General features: G+C 50.5%; 1 protein-coding gene across 3 annotated transcripts in view; it reads left to right on the top strand.

Moving 5' to 3' along the window:
* Nucleotides 1-17,070, top strand: part of MLH1 (mutL homolog 1) — a 188,064-nt gene that overhangs the window by 56,778 nt on the left and 114,216 nt on the right. The gene's annotated exons all lie outside the window — the stretch shown is intronic.

Below are 17,070 nucleotides of genomic sequence, written 5' to 3'. Positions count from 1 at the left end.
GCATTGTCTTTGGAAGGCATAAAGGCCGCTTTACACGCTACGACATCGCTAAAGCGATCTCGTTGGGGTCACCGAATTTGTGACGCACATCCGGACGCGTTAGCGATGTCGTTGCGTGTGACACCTATTAGCAATTTTGAATCGTTGCAAAAACGTTCAAAATCGCTAATCGGTGACATACCCTCCTATTCCCAATTATCGTTGCTGCTGCAGTAACGATGTTGTTTGTCGTTCCTGCGGCAGCACACATCGCTACGTGTGACACCGCAGGAACGACGAACCTCTCCTTACCCGCGGCCGCCCGCAATGCGGAAGGAAGGAGGTGGGCGGGATGTTCGTCCCGGTCATCTCCGCCCCTCTGCTTTGATTGGGCAGCCGCTTAGTGACGTCGCTGTGACACCGAACGAACCACCCCCTTAGAAAGGAGGCGGTTCGCCGGTCACAGCGACGTTGCTATGCAGGTAAGTAGTGTGACGGGTCCGCGCGATGTTGTGCGCCACGGACAGCGTTATGCCCGTGTCGCACAACCGATGGGGGCGGGTACGCACGCTAGTGATATCGGTAACGATATCGCAGCGTGTAAATCAGCCTTAAGTCATGATCCAGTCCATTTTATATTGACCACACATGTATTTATACATATAAATGAGATCTCCTCTGAGATGTGTTTTTTTCTAAGCTAAACATATCTAACTTTTCCACCTCTCATTATATGGGAGGCCTTCCATTCCTTGTAGTAGTCTAGTTGCCAGACTTTGAACTGATTCTAACTTCTGTATGTCCTGTTTAAAAACTGGATCCCATATTTCAGATGTGGCCTTACAAGTAGTTTATAGAGGGGTAATAATACGTTGGGATCACGGGATCTAATCTCTCTTTTTATACACCCTAAAATCTTGTTTGCTTTAGCAGCTGCTGCTTGACATTGAGTGCTGCTGCTCAGCTTATTTGTAATGAGAATACCCAAGTCCTTCTCCTGTTCTGTAGTCCCGAGTTTACTTCCATTTAATGTATACGCAGCTATAGGATTACTCCGTCCTAGGTGCATTACTTTACATTTATCAACATTAAATCTCATTTGCCAAGTATCTGCCCATTCTGACATCTTATCCAGATTGTTTTGTAACATTGTACTATCAAGGTTAGTTTGTCCTTTCCTAACTCATAATAATAATAATAATCATCATAACTTGGTGTCATCAGGAAAGACTGACACTTTATTATCAATCCCATCCACAAGGCCATTTTCAAAGATATTAAAAAGAATCGGTGCTAGCACAGATCCCAGCGGCACCCCACTGCTGACTATAGCCCATTTACAGAATGTATCATTTATGACTACTCTTTGTTTCTTGTCATTTACCAATTCCTTACCTATCTGCATATCGTTTCCCCAAAGGCTATTATGTGGTACAGTATCAAATGACTTTGCAAAGTCCAGATAAATCAGCTGCATGACCAATAGCCAGATTTACCCTTACCTCCTCATAGAACCCCAACATGTTGGTTATTTTTCGTAAGTCCATACTGGCTGTCAGTTATTATATTATTCTCTGCAATACATTTTTGCATGTCAACTCTTATTATGCCCTTAAAAACCTTGCACACCACTGATGTCAGACTTACCGGACAGTAGTTTCTTGGATTCACCTTATTACCTTTCTTGAATATCGGTACCGCATCAGCCATCCCCCAATCCAAGGGCACAAACACTATTACAAGCGAGTCTAAGAAGATGAGATACAGCGGTCTGTAAACTAGTGAGCTCAATTCCCTCAATATCTGTGGATGAATGCCAAATGGCCGGGGGATTTATCAATGTTTAATTTGCTCAGATACAGCCGTACTTATTCTTGTGTTAAATTAGTTATATCAGGTGGTGAACTTTTGATTTTTGCGTTATTGAATGGTCCCTAGAACAGCCAATTCATTGGGGAACACGAATGAAAAGTGCTTGTTTAATATCACAGACTTTTCTTTATCCTCTATAAGTATATTATTATTTTTTAAGGGGCTGATACCAGCCATTTCTTTTTTTGGGGGGTGGGGAATTGGTGCATGTATAAAAAAAAATTAAAATGTATTTATTTTTTTAAATAAAAAAAACTGTCTTTATTGAAAAAACCCAAGGTACACAGACATATCCAACATAACATAAAATAAAAGGAAACAAAAGGAAATGCAGTTTGTCAGTAGTACAACAAAAAAAGGGAGACTAGACGGCATATTTTAAGCATAAACCAACAAATTGGGAGAAACTTCCAAGAACCCCTCCACCACCCAACTCCCCCCTCCCTAGGGCACGCATAGAAAAGTCTTATGACAAAATATTCCACGAGCCTAACAGGAACTCTGCCAGCTATTTTCTCCCTCATGTACCAGTCAGTGAATGGAAACAGTCATTCACCACTTGGCGTGTGGACAATGGTTGGGAATTAATAAATTAAGACCATGTAAGAAAGAAGCGTGTGGTGAGTTTTTCCTTGTTAAGTAAGGACTTTAGAATTTATTTTAATGTCACTGGTGATTTGTTTTGGTTTTTTTTGGTAACTAAGTTTGTTAGCTTGATATCTTTTTTTACATTTCCTAATGAGATCTTTATACTCCAAAAATGCTATTTCTGTCTTAAGTTTGATTTCATAAATATACACCCCTCCACCGTTTTTGTCTTTCCTGTCCTTTTTGAATTTAGTGTAACCCTCTGTTTGTCACCCAGTCATGTTTCTCATCCAGCCAGGTTTCCGTAATGCCCACCACTTTGTAATCCTTTGCTGACATAAGAGTCTCCAACTCGATCATTTTGTTTGCAAGACTTCTTGCATTTGCCAGCTGATATTTACTTCTATAGAACTTTTATTCTTACTAACCTGCCTACTTTCCTTGCATGTCCCATCCCCCCCAATCCTTCATTGACCTCTACCATCTCACTGTCTCTATCTGCTCTATCTATGCCCTTATTTGCTCCACTACCCTCCCAGATCCTAGTTTAAAAGCTCCTCCATCTGCCTGACCATTTTTCTCGAAGCACAGCTGCACCCTCCACCCTAATTCAAATCACTTACCTTTATATAAAAAATAAACATATTTGCTATTACCATGTTGCAAATGTCAAATGTTTTATTTTTTTATTCAAATCTCTGAAATGGTTTCACCTTTTTGCTTTTTTGTTTTTTTTCCTCCCCTTCTTCTCAGAGCCATAACTTTTTTATTTTTCTGTCCACATAGACATATGAGAGCTTGTTTTTTGCAGGACGAGTTGTACTTTGAATGACATCATTCATTTTGCCACATAGTGTACTGGAAAACTGGGAAAAATTCCAAATGTAGATAAATTGTAACAAAAAACACAATCCTGACATTTTTTGGGGTATTTGTTTTTCCGTGTACATTTTGTGGTAAAAATGACCTCGCAGTATGATTCTCCTCATCAGTACAATTACAGGGATACCAAAGATGTCCAGATTCGTATTATTTTAATGATGAAAAAAAATCATAAGTTTGCAAAAAAAACATTTTTGTGGTTGTGTTCCCATTTGCCAAGACCCATAATGTTTTCATTTCTTTGTCGCTCCATTGGGAGACCCAGACAATTGGGTGTATAGCTTCTGCCTCCGGAGGCCGCACAAAGTATTACACTTTAAAAAGTGTAACCCCTTCCCTCTGCCTATACACCCTCCCGTGCATCACGGGCTCCTCAGTTTTATGCTTTGTGTGGAAGGAGGCACACATCCACTCATGCAGTCTCATTTTAGTTATATCGGTTGGAAGAAAAGTGGGCCCCCACGGGGCCCCCGGCATGTTCCCTTCTCACCCCACTAAGTCGGCGGTGCTGTTAAGGTTGAGGTACCCATTGCGGGTACAAAGGCCGGAGCCTCATGCCGTCTCCTTCACCATCCCTTAGCGGCTCTGGGAGAAGTGGGATCCTGAGCGGTCATCCATTCACTGGGACCGTGCTCCCTCCGCAGCCCCTGTGGGAATCTGTCGGACAGGAGTCTATTTATCCTCAGGGACCGGGCCCTGCATCACTAAGGTACTCTGTATCCCCATGGGGGATGTGCATGGAGCGCCTTCATCCCGGACGCTGCAGCAGCTGCTTATTTGTGACGGCCGGCGGACTTCCGCGCCGACCGCGCCTGCTTGTCGGCCGCGGTCTTAAATTTAGTCCCCGGCTTGAATTGCGGCCTAGTAGCAAAACTCCCGCCCCCGGGCCTGTCTGTCAGGGGTAAGGGCGGGACTGCCGACCTGATGTCGGATGTGAGGGCCGGAGCATCCTGTATGTTTCCTCCCCCTCACTGATCACTGTGGGGACTCCAGATTCCCGCACTTTTCTGGCGCCGCCCACGGCCCCACTCCTCCCCAGAGAGCTCCGGCAGCCATTTTTTTTGGCATTCTGCCTGTGGAGGATTTCCAGGAAAGAGCTCTGCAACGCTGGGAGACCTAAGGCAGGGAATCTGGAGGACACACGCTCCGCTTTTTAGCGGTCGGTAAGCCACACCGGTCACCCGGTGCTGGTCCCCTTAGGGTGCCGGAATAGATACTATATATATTTATATATTTCTGTTCGGTCGGGCTGTATACCCTTTCCCATATACCCTCAGTGATCACTCTCCTAGGAGACAACAGCATGTCGTCCACAAGGAGCAAGGGTGCCAAGGCACAGGGTTATTTTGCGACCTGTACCTCTTGTGCGGCTAAGTTACCTGCGGGTTCCACCTACCCTCACTGTGAGCAATGCTCAACCCCTGTTTTGCTTGCTCAGCCGGAGCCTCGGTCACTAGTGGGCCCCTCGGCTCAGGTAGAACCCCCTGCTCCCACTGTCCAAGCGGCAGGGACAGAGTTTGCCGTTTTTGCTGAAAAACTCTCTGAGTCACTCTCACAATCCATGGCTCAGTCTATGGACAAATGGTCTGCCAAGCTGCTTGAAGCTTTGCAGTCCAGACCGGTCCTTACACAGGCCCCGGGCCCTGTTGGATCTTCACCTCCAGGCCCCTCTCTGTCCGCGCCGCAGCATGTTCCCAGGGGGTCCCTAGGTCTCACGTGGAGGACTCCTGCCCGGACCACAGTCCCAGACCGGCTAAGCGGGCCCGCTGGGAATCTTCCCCGACTTCTTCACGCTGCTCGGGTTCCCAGCTTGAGGACTCTCTGGAGGACGAGGCGGACGTCGCAGCTCAGGGCTCTGACCCTGACGTTGCTCTCAATCTTGATACACCTGAAGGGGACGCCATAGTAAATGACCTTATCTCGTCCATCAACCAGGTGTTAGATATATCTCCCCCGCCGCCACCTGTAGAGGAGTCGACTTCTCAGCAGGAGAAACACCAGTTTCGGTTCCCTAAACGTACACGGAGTGCGTTTTTCGATCACTCTAACTTCAGAGATGCTGTCCAGAAGCCCAGAGCGGTTCCGGACAAGCGCTTTACTAAGCGCCTTACTGACACACGTTACCCCTTCCCCTCTGACGTTGTTAAGGGTTGGGCTCAATGTCCCAAGGTGGATCCCCCAGTCTCTAGATTGGCGGCTAGATCTGTGGTATCGGTTGCAGATGGCTCATCGCTAAAGGATGCCACTGACAGGCAGATAGAGCTCCTGGTGAAATCCATCTATGAAGCCACGGGCGCGTCTTTTGCCCCGGCTTTTGCAGCCGTGTGGGCACTCCAAGCTATCTCAGCTTGTCTGGCTGAGATTAATGCGGTCACACGTAATTCTGCTCCGCAGGTTGCGTCTTTGACTTCTCAGGCGTCAGCTTTTTCTTCCTACGCCATGAACGCAGTTCTAGACTCTGCTAGCCGTACAGCGGTGGCATCCGCTAACTCTGTGGCAGTTCGCAGGGCCATGTGGCTGCGCGAATGGAAGGCAGACTCGGCTTCCAAGAGGTTCTTAACCGGTTTGCCGTTTTCTGGCGACCGCTTGTTTGGCGAACGATTGGATGAGATTATTAAGTCCAAACCGAAGAGACCTCAGCAACGGAAAATACAATCGAGGTTTCGGTCCTTTCGTCCCTCCGCCAAGCCCCAATCCTCTTCGTCCAGCAGGCCGGAGAAAGGCCAGAGGAACTCCTATGCGTGGCGGTCCAAGTCACGCCCCCAAAAGGCCGCAGGAGGCACTGCTTCCAAGGCGGCCTCCTCATGACTCTCGGCATCCCCGAGCCGCATCCTCGGTCGGTGGCAGGCTCTCCCGCTTTTGCGACGCCTGGTGGCCACATGTTCAAGACCGATGGGTGAGAGACATTCTGTCTCACGGTTACAGGATAGAGTTCAGCTCTCGTCCCCCGACTCGTTTCTTCAGAACCTCTCCGCCCCCCGAGCGAGCCGCTGCACTTCTTCAGGCGGTGAACGCTCTGAAGACAGAAGGAGTTGTGATCCCTGTTCCCCCCCAGGAACATGGTCGCGGCTTTTACTCCAACTTGTTTGTGGTGCCAAAGAAGGACGGCTCGTTCCGTCCCGTTCTGGACCTCAAACTCCTCAACAGACATGTGAGCACCAGACGGTTTCGGATGGAATCTCTCCGCTCAGTCATCGCTTCGATGTCACAAGGAGACTTCCTAGCATCGATCGACATCAAGGATGCTTATCTCCATGTACCGATCGCACCCGAACATCAACGCTTTTTGCGTTTCGCCATCGGGGACGAACACCTTTAGTTCGTGGCATTGCCTTTCGGCCTGGCGGCAGCCCCACGGGTGTTCACCAAGGTCATGGCATCTGTTGTGGCAGTCCTGCACTCTCAGGGCCACTCGGTGATTCCCTACTTAGACGATCTTCTGGTCAGGGCACCCTCTCAGATGGCGTGTCAAAACAGCCTTTCCGTCGCTCTGGCGACTCTCCAGCAGTTCGGGTGGATCATCAACTTCCCAAAATCCAAGTTGACACCGACCCAATCACTGACGTACCTTGGGATGGAGTTTCATACTCAGTCAGCAGTAGTCATGCTACCGCTGGACAAACAGCTTTCGCTGCAGGCAGGGGTGCAATCTCTTCTTTGGGGTCAGTCACACCCCTTGAGGCGCCTCATGCACTTCCTGGGGAAGATGGTGGCAGCGATGGAGGCAGTGCCCTTCGCGCAATTCCATCTGCGGCCACTCCAGTGGGACATTCTTCGCAAATGGGACAGGAGTTCGACTTCCCTCGACAGGAACGTCTCTCTTTCCCTTGCAACCAAGACGTCACTTCAGTGGTGGCTCCTTCCCAACTCTCTGTCGCAGGGAAAATCCTTCCTACCCCCCACCTGGGATGTGGTCACCACGGACGCGAGCCTGTCAGGGTGGGGGGCAGTTTTTCTCCACCACAGGGCTCAGGGAACCTGGACTCCGATGGAGTCATCCCTTCAGATCAATATTCTGGAGATAAGGGCAGTGTATCTAGCCCTATTGTCCTTTCATCGGTGGCTGGAGGGCAGGCAGATCCGGATCCAGTCGGACAACGCCACTGCCGTCGCATATATCAACCACCAAGGCGGCACTCGCAGTCGTCAAGCCTTCCAGGAAGTCCGACGGATTCTGCAGTGGGTGGAAGCCATAGCTTCCACCATCTCCGCGGTTCACATCCCGGGTGTAGAAAACTGGGAAGCAGATTTTCTCAGTCGACAGGGCATGGACGCGGGGGAATGGTCTCTTCACCCAGACGTGTTTCGAGAGATCTGTCGCCGCTGGGGAACGCCGGACGTCGATCTCATGGCGTTACGGCACAACAACAAAGTCCCGGCATTCATGGCCCGGTCTCAAGATCACAGAGCTCTGGCGGCGGACGCATTAGTTCAGGATTGGTCGCAGTTTCGACTGCCCTATGTATTTCCTCCTCTGGCGATGCTGCCCAGAGTGCTGCGCAAAATCAGGTCCGACTGTCGTCGCGCCATTCTCGTCGCCCCAGATTGGCCGCGGCGGTCGTGGTACCCGGATCTGTGGCATCTCACGGTGGGTCAACCGTGGGCGCTCCCAGACCGCCCAGACTTGCAGTCACAAGGGCCGTTTTTCCATCTGAATTCTGCGGCCCTCAACCTGACTGTGTGGCCATTGAGTCCTGGCTCCTAGCGTCCTCAGGGTTATCTCAAGATGTCATTGCCACTATGAGACAGGCCAGGAAGCCTACGTCCGCCAAGATCTTATTACAGGTCTTGGAGGATCTTCTTATCCTGGTGCTCTGATAATGGTTTTACTCCCTGGCCCTTTGCCTTACCCACTTTTCTTTCATTCCTTCAATCCGGAATGGACAAGGGTTTGTCTCTCGGCTCTCTCAAGGGACAAGTATCGGCGCTATCCGTATTTTTTCAAAAGCGTCTAGCCAGGCTTCCGCAGGTCCGCACGTTCCTGAAGGGAGTTTGCCACATAGTCCCACCTTACAAGCGTCCGCTGGAACCCTGGGACCTTAACAGGGTGCTAACGGCTCTTCAGAAACCACCTTTCGAGCCGCTGCGGGATGTCTCTTTATCACGTCTTTCGCAGAAGGTGGCCTTTCTAGTGGCAGTTACATCGCTCCGTAGAGTGTCGGAGCTGGCAGCGCTGTCATGCAAAGCCCCCTTCCTGGTTTTTCACCAGGATAAGGTGGTTCTGCGTCCTGTTCCGGAATTTCTCCCTAAGGTGGTATCTCCTTTTCATCTCAAATCAGGATATCTCCTTACCTTCATTTTGCCCTAATCCAATTCACCAATGTGAAAAGGATTTGCACTCATTAGATCTGGTGAGAGCACTCCGGCTCTACGTGTCTCGCACGGCGTCCCTGCGCCGTTCAGATGCGCTCTTTGTCCTTGTCGCTGGCCAGCGTAAGGGTTCGCAGGCTTCCAAGTCAACCTTGGCTCGGTGGATCAAGGAACCGATTCTTGAAGCCTACCGTTCTTCTGGGCTTCCGCTTCCTTTGGGGTGAAAGCCCATTCTACCAGAGCCGTGGGTGCGTCCTGGGCATTGCGGCACCGGGCTACGGCTCAGCAGGTGTGTCAGGCAGCTACCTGGTCTAGTCTGCACACTTTCACGAAACACTATCAGGTGCATACCTATGCTTCGGCAGACGCCAGTCTATGTAGGCAAGTCCTTCAGGCGGCGGTTGCCCACCTGTAAGAGGGGGTCGTTTTCGGCTCTTTTTATCGAGGTATTCTTTTACCCACCCAGGGACTGCTTTTGGACGTCCCAATTGTCTGGGTCTCCCAATGGAGCGACAAAGAAGAAGGGAATTTTGTTTACTTACCGTAAATTCCTTTTCTTCTAGCTCCTATTGGGAGACCCAGCACCCGCCCCTGTTCCCTTCGGGCTGTTTGTTCTTTTGTGTACACATGTTCATGTTGAATTGTTCTTTTGGTTCATGGTTTTCAGTTCTCCGAACATCCTTCGGATTGAATTTACCTTAGACCAATTTATAAGTTTCCTCCTTCCTGCTTTTGCACCAAAACTGAGGAGCCCGTGATGCACGGGAGGGTGTATAGGCAGAGGGGAGGGGTTACACTTTTTAAAGTGTAATACTTTGTGTGGCCTCCGGAGGCAGAAGCTATACACCCAATTGTCTGGGTCTCCCAATAGGAGCTAGAAGAAAAGGAATTTACGGTAAGTAAACAAAATTCCCTTCTTTTCGGTCGATGGAGCCGTGTGATAGCTAATTTTTTCCGGGGTGAGACAGTGTTTTTATTGATAACATTTTGGAATAGATATCACATTTTGATCACTTGCTACACATTTTCTTCTGGTATTGCATCAACCAAAAATATGTAATTTTGTCGTTCTTGTATTTTTAGTGTTTACCGATCGTCTTACTTAGATTTTGATAGATCAGACTTTTCTGAACGCCATCATGCCACATACAGTGGGTACCCCTTTAATTTTTCACTCTGTTTCATTGCAGACATTTGGTAAATTCAAAAAAGTTTATTTTTTTCTCATTAATGTACACTCTGCACCCCATCATGACAGAAAAAAACAGAAATGTAGACATTTTAGCAAATTTATTAAACAAGAAAAATTGAAATATCACATAGTCATAAGTATTCAGACCCTTTGCTTACCGTAGTATTGAGTAGAAGCACCCTCCCTTTTGACCTAGTACAGCCATGAGTCTTCTTGGGGATGACGCAACAAGTTTTTCACACCTGGATTTGGGGATCCTCTGCCATTCTTCCTTGCAGATGCTCTCCAGTTCCATCAGGTTGGATGGTGAACGTTGGTGCACAGCCATTCTCAGGTCTCTCTAGAGTTGCTCAATTGGGTTTAGGTCAGGGCTTTGGCTGGGCCAGTCAAGAATGGTCACAGAGTTGTTCTGAAGCCACTCCTTTGTTATTTTAGCTGTGTGCTTAGGGTCATTGTCTTGTTGGAAGGTGAATCTTCGGCCAAGTCTGATGTCCAGAACACTCTGGAAGAGGTTTTCTTCAAAGATATCTCTGTACTTGGCCGCATTCATCTTTCCTTGAATTGCAACCCTTCATTTTGTCCCTGCATCTGAAAAACGCCCCCATAGTATGATGCTGCCACCACCATGTTTCACTGTTAGGATTGTGTGGGGCAGGTGATGAGCAGTGCCTGGTTTTCGCCACACATACCGCTTAGAATTATCACCAAAAAGTTCTATCTTCGTCTCATCAGACCAGAGAATCTTATTTCTCATAGTCTGGGGGTCCTTCATGTGTGTTTTTATTTTTGCAAACTTTATGCGGGCTTTTATATGTCTTGCGCTGAGGAGAGGCTTCTGTCGGGCCACTCTGCCATAAAGGACTGACTGGTGGAGGGCTGCAGTGATAGTTGACTTTGTGGAACTTTCTCCCATCTCCCTACTGCATCTCTGGATCTCAGCCACAGTGATCTTGGGGTTCTTCTTTACCTCTCTCACCAAGGCTCTTCTCACACAATTGCTCAATTTAGCTGGACGGCCAGGTTTAGGAGAAGAGTTCTGGTGATCCCAAACTTCTTCCATTAAGGATTGTGGAGGCCACTGTGTTCTTAGGAACCTTGAGTACTGCAGAAATTATTTCCTAACCTTGGCCGGATCCGAGCCTTGCCACAATTCTTTCTTTATCGTTCCTTTGGGAGACCCAGACCATGGGTGTTTAGCTTCTGCCTCCGGAGGACACACAAAGTACTACACTTAAAAGTGTATCTCCTCCCTCTGAGCTTATACACCCCCTGGTAGCCAGTCCTAGCCAGTTTATTGCTTTGTGTCAGGAGGCATACATCCACACATGCATTCTCATCTGATTTGTTTGACTTTTGGAAGAGTTTGAAGAAAAGCGGGTCCATGTCTGGACTACCGGCATGTCCCTTCTCACCCCACTGTGTCGGCGGTGCTGTTAAGGTTGATTTACAAGGCTGCAGCCTTACATGCCGCGCTCCTTCACTATCCCTTCTGGGCTCTGGCTTGAAGTGGGAGCCAGCACGGTCTCCATGCCTGGCAGGAGTCCGGTCTCCATCCACAGCCCCTTGAGGATTCTGTTGGACCGGAGCACTCATCCCCAGGGACATGGCCCTGCGTCTCAGCAGCTAAGTACCTGAGACGTTTATGTTGGGGGTCCCGGTTCTTTATTGTAAGGGGAGAGTATGCTGTATGTGATTGTTTTAACTTTTCCGGCGGGTTCTCTAGCTTTTGCCTGAGAACCGCGCCGATGGTGCCTGCTTGTCGGCCTCGCCGCTTAAATTTAGGCCCCGGCTTCGCCGGAGGCCTAGTTTCATTTTCCTGCCCTCGCATGTCACTCATGCAGAGGGACAGGTTCGGCTCCTCCCGGCGGCCGTTCTACACAGGGGAGGGACACTCCCCACTGCTGGGGCGTCCCTCCTTCCCTGCAGGTCTCTATAGCTCTCCAGTTCCCGCTCTTTTATAGAAACGCCCTCTTCTCAGGCAGAGTTCACTCTGCTCTGGGACATCCTGCATTCTGCATCTCTGCTGAGGTGCTGCGACTGGGGGACCGGGCTTCGCGATCTGGAGGGCACACAACTCCGCGCTCAGCGGTCTGGTAAGCCACAGCCGGTCTCCGGTTGTGGACCTCTGTATATTCTCCCTGGGGTTCATTCTCTGCAAAGCCCCCACTCCAGCAGCATGTCTCACACAAGGAGCAAGGCTCCAAAGCTTTATTCTGCATGCACTGCATGTAAGCTCCTGCTGCCTGAGCCGAGCACCTATCCACATTGTGATGTCTGCTCTAACTTGGCGGTGCCACAGCCTGGAGTCTCACCCCCAGTGGTCTCTCAGGCTGCTGCTGCACCTGTGATTGAACCCCCGGCCTGGGTAGAGTCCTTTTCTAGGTCCATATCCCAGTCATTTGCTGAGTCCATGGGGCTTTAGTCCAGGACTTTGATGAATATGCATCAGCCCCCCTCACAGGGTGCCTCTAATACTCTTGACAGAGGACTCCTATCCTCTGACCTCCGTCCATCGGAGCTCACGGAGGATTCATCATCTGATCCCAGACCCCGTCCTTCTAAGAGAAGGCGCAGGGTTTCCTCCCCCTCCCCATCCCACGGCCCTGTCTCAAGAGCTGACTCTCAAGATGAGGAGGATGCCCTCACTGGGGGCTCGGAGGCTATGTATCCCATCGATTTCTCTGAGGGTGACTCAGATCTTAGTGATTTGATTGCTTCTATTAATTCTGTGCTGGATCTCAATCCGCCAGTGTCAGTGGAGCAACTCTCTTTGGTAGAAAAACATCAGTTTACCTCGCCTAAGAGAGTGAAGAGTGTGTTCTTTAACCACTCCAGTTTTCAGACCGCTGTGACCAAACCCAGGGCCTGCCCTGACAAACGCTTTCCAAAGCGTGGTTCTGATGACCGGTTTCCATTTCCACCTGAGGTGGTCAAGGAGTGGTCTCACTCCCCAAAGGTAGACCCTCCGGTGTCTAGGCTCTCAGCCCGGACCGTTGTGTCGGTGGCTGACGGCACCTCACTTAAGGATTCCACTGACCATCAGATTGACCTTCTGGCCAAATCTGTGTATGAAGCTGCGGGGGCCGCGTTTTCCCCGACTTTTGCAGCAGTGTGGGCTCTCAAAGCCATCTCTGCTTCTCTAGAGGAGATGCATTTCCTCACCAAGGAAATCTATGCCTGAGATGGTTACCTTAACTGCTCAGGCTTCAGCTTTTTCGTCCTATGCCATGTCTGCCATGCTAGAGGCTGCTCACCGCACTGCGGTGGCTTCAGCTAATTCTCTTGTTATCCGCAGGATTTTGTGGCTTCGAGAGTGGAAGGCAGATGCTTCTTCCAAGAAGTTTCTTGCTGAGCTCCCTTTTGCTGGTTCACGGCTGTTTGGTGAACAGCTGGATGAAATCATTAAAGAAGCTACTGGCGGGAAGAGTACTTCCATGCCACAAACCTAGACCAGGAAACCCGCCCAGGGTAGGAATCAATCGAGGTTTCGTTCCTTTCGTTCCTCCAACTGGTCATCCTCTAAGCCTTCCGCCTCGTCCGCTAACTCAGCCAAGGATCAGAAATCCAACTGGCGCCCAAAAGCGCGTCCGCAGAAGACCGCAGGAGGTTCTGCCACTAAGGCAGCTTCCTCATGACTCTCGGCCCGCTCCAGCCACGTCCTTAGTCGGTGGCAGGCTCTCCCACTTTGGCGACGCTTGGTTGAAGCAAGTCTCCGATCAGTGGGTGAGAGACATCATATCTCACGGCTACAGGATAGAATTCTCTTCCAGCCCTCCAAACAGATTTTTTCTCTCAACTCCCCCCTGCTCCAAGGCCGCCGCCTTCTCGCAGGCCGTGGCGTCCTTGCAGGCAAACGGAGTGATTGTCCCAGTTCCCGCTCAGGAACGGTTCAGAGGTTTTTACTCAAATCTCTTCCTAGTTCCAAAAAAGGACGGTACCTTCCGGCCCATCCTGGATCTCAAGCTTCTCAACAAGCATGTCCGGGTGCGGCATTTTCGCATGGAGTCTCTGCGATCAGTCATTGCCTCTATGACCCAAGGGGAGTTCCTGGCGTCCATCGACATCAGAGATGCCTATCTACATGTGCCAATCGCAGTGTCACATCAGCGTTGGTTACGTTTTGCGATAGGAGAGGATCATTTCCAATTCGTGGCTCTCCCCTTCGGGTTAGCCACGGCCCCTCGGGTATTCACCAAGGTCATGGCGGCAGTGATTGCGGTCCTTCACCTCCAGGGGTTAGCAGTGCTTCCTTATCTGGACGACCTTCTGGTCAAGGGTACATCCAGCGCAGACTGTCAGCGGAGTGTTTCGCTCACTCTCGCCACCCTAGCCCAATTCGGGTGGATTGTCAATCTTCCCAAATCCACTCTGACTCCGACCCAGAGTCTCACGTACCTAGGGATGCAGTTCGAGACTTTGCCGGCACTTGTGAAGTTGCCCTTAGACAAACAGCTGTCACTCCGGTTGGCGGTGCGCTCTCTCCTGAGGCCCCGCCGTTATACCCTCAGGCGTCTGATGCAGGTGCTGGGTCAAATGGTGGCCTCCATGGAGGCGGTTCCCTTTGCCCAGTTCCATCTGCGTCCTCTGCAGCTGGACATTCTCCGCTGTTGGGACAAGCGGTCTTCCTCCTTACAGAGGTTAGTGGCTCTGTCGCCATGGACCAGGAGCTCTCTTCAGTGGTGGCTTCCACCCCTCTCCCTGTCCCAAGGGCGCTCCTTCCTGACTCCGTCCTGGGTGATTCTCACCACGGATGCCAGCCTATCCGGCTGGGGAGCGGTACATCTCCACCACAGAGCACAGGGCACTTGGACTCCGTCCGAGTCAGCCCTTTCAATCAATGTGCTGGAAACCAGAGCTGTGCTTCTAGCTCTCCTAGCCTTTCACCACCTGTTGGCGGGCAGGCACATTCGAGTCCAGTCAGACAACGCGACAGCGGTTGCCTACATCAATCACCAAGGCGGGACACGCAGCCGCCTTGCAATGTTGGAGGTCCAACGCATTCTTCAATGGGCGGAGGACTCCAAGTCCACCATATCCGCAGTCCACATCCCTGGCGTAGAAAACTGGGAGGCAGATTATCTCAGCGGTCAATCCGTGGACGGTGGCGAGTGGTCCCTGCACCCGGTAGTGTTTCAGTCAATCTGCCGCAAGTGAGGCACTCTGGAAGTGGACCTAATGGCATCCCGTCACAATAAAAAGGTTCCGGTTTACGTGGCTCGCTCCCACGATCCTCAGGCCTTCGCCGCGGACGCTCTGGTTCAAGACTGGTCCCAGTTTCGTCTGTCCTACGTGTTTCCCCCTCTAGCTCTCTTGTCCAGAGTCTTGCGCAAGATCAGAATGGAGGGCCGTCGAGTCAACCTCATTGCACCGGACTGGCCCAGGCGAGCTTGGTATCCGGACCTGCTCCAACTGTCCGTGGAGATGCCGTGGCATCTTCCGGACCGTCCAGACCTGCTCTCGCAAGGTCCGTTTTTCCGCCCGAATTCTGCGGCACTCAAATTGACGGCGTGGCTCTTGAGTCCTGGATTTTGACGGCTTCTGGTATTCCTCCTGAAGTCATCTCCACTATGACTCGGGCCCGTAAGTCTTTCTCCGCAAAGATCTATCACAGGACTTGGAAAATTTTCCTGTCCTGGTGTCGCTCTTCCGGCCATTCTCCTTGGCCATTCTCGTTGCCGACCCTTCTGTCTTTTTTACAGTCCGGTCTGCAGCTAGGACTGTCCCTCAACTCTCTCAAGGGACAAGTCTCAGCTCTATCAGTGCTGTTCCAGCGGCGTCTCGCTCGGCTGGCTCAGGTCCGCACCTTCATGCAAGGTGCGTCTCACATCATTCCGCCTTATCGGCGGCCCTTGGATCCCTGGGACCTTAACTTGGTCCTCACGGTATTGCAGAAACCCCCTTTCGAGCCCCTTAGGGAGGTTTCTTTGTATAGTCTTTCTCAAAAGTTGGCCTTTCTAGTTGCCATAACTTCTCTCAGGAGAGTCTCTGATTTGGCTGCGCTCTCCTCGGAGTCACCTTTTTTGGTTTTTCACCAAGACAAGGTAGTTCTCCGTCCGACCCCGGACTTTCTTCCTAAGGTGGTCTCTCCCTTCCACCTTAACCAGGATATTTCCTTGCCTTCCTTCTGTCCGGCCCCTGTTCATCGCTTTGAGAAAGCGCTGCATACTCTAGATCTGGTGCGTGCTCTCCGAATCTATGTGTCTCGCACCGCTGCGCTTAGGCGGTGCACCTCTCTTTTTGTGCTAACCACAGGGCGGCGCAAGGGTCTCTCTGCTTCTAAGCCGACCTTGGCCCGTTGGATTAGATCGACCATTTCGGACGCCTACCAGAGTACTCAGGTGTCTCCCCCGCCGGGGATCAAAGCACACTCGACCAGAGCTGTCGGTGCCTCTTGGGCTTTTAGGCACCAGGCTACGGCTCAACAAGTCTGTCAGGCTACCACTTGGACTAGCCTGCATACCTTTTCGAAGCACTACCAAGTGCATGCTCATGCTTCGGCAGATGCGAGCTTGGGCAGACGCATCCTTCAGGCGGCTGTCGCCCACTTGTGAAGTTAGGCTCCGCCTACTTCTTTGTGTTTTCTGTTTATTCCCACCCAGGGACAGCTTTGGAACGTCCCATGGTCTGGGTCTCCCAAAGGAACGATAAAGAAAAAGAGAATTTTGTTACTTACCGTAAATTCTTTTTCTTATAGTTCCGTATTGGGAGACCCAGCTCCCTCCCTGTTGCCTGTTGGCAATTTTCTTGTTCCGTGTGTTATCACCGGATGTTGTCGTGGACAGAGTCTCCGGTTGTTCCGGTTCTTACTCTGTTCTACTTGTGGGTGGCTATTCTCCTTCAGCTTTTGCACTAAACTGGCTAGGACTGGCTACCAGGGGGTGTATAAGCTCAGAGGGAGGAGCTACACTTTTAAGTGTAGTACTTTGTGTGTCCTCCGGAGGCAGAAGCTAAACACCCATGGTCTGGGTCTCCCAATACGGAACTATAAGAAAAAGAATTTACGGTAAGTAACAAAATTCTCTTTGTCTCTGAGCTCCTTGGACAGTTCCTTTTGACCTCATGATTCTCATATGGTGTGACATGCACTATGAGCTGTAAGGTCTTATATAGACAGGTGTTTGCCTTTCCAAATCAAGTCCTATCAGTTTAACTAAACACAGCTGGACTCCAATGAAGGAGTAGAACCATCTTAAGGAGGATCATAGGGAAATGGACAGCATGTGACTTAAATATGAGTGTCTGAGCAA

The sequence above is a fragment of the Anomaloglossus baeobatrachus genome, chromosome 6 (assembly GCF_048569485.1).
Source record: "Anomaloglossus baeobatrachus isolate aAnoBae1 chromosome 6, aAnoBae1.hap1, whole genome shotgun sequence".
In the NCBI taxonomy this organism is placed as follows: domain Eukaryota; kingdom Metazoa; phylum Chordata; class Amphibia; order Anura; family Aromobatidae; genus Anomaloglossus; species Anomaloglossus baeobatrachus.
The sequence above is the reverse complement of the archived record's forward strand: the minus strand, read 5'-3'. Positions and strand labels throughout refer to the sequence as shown.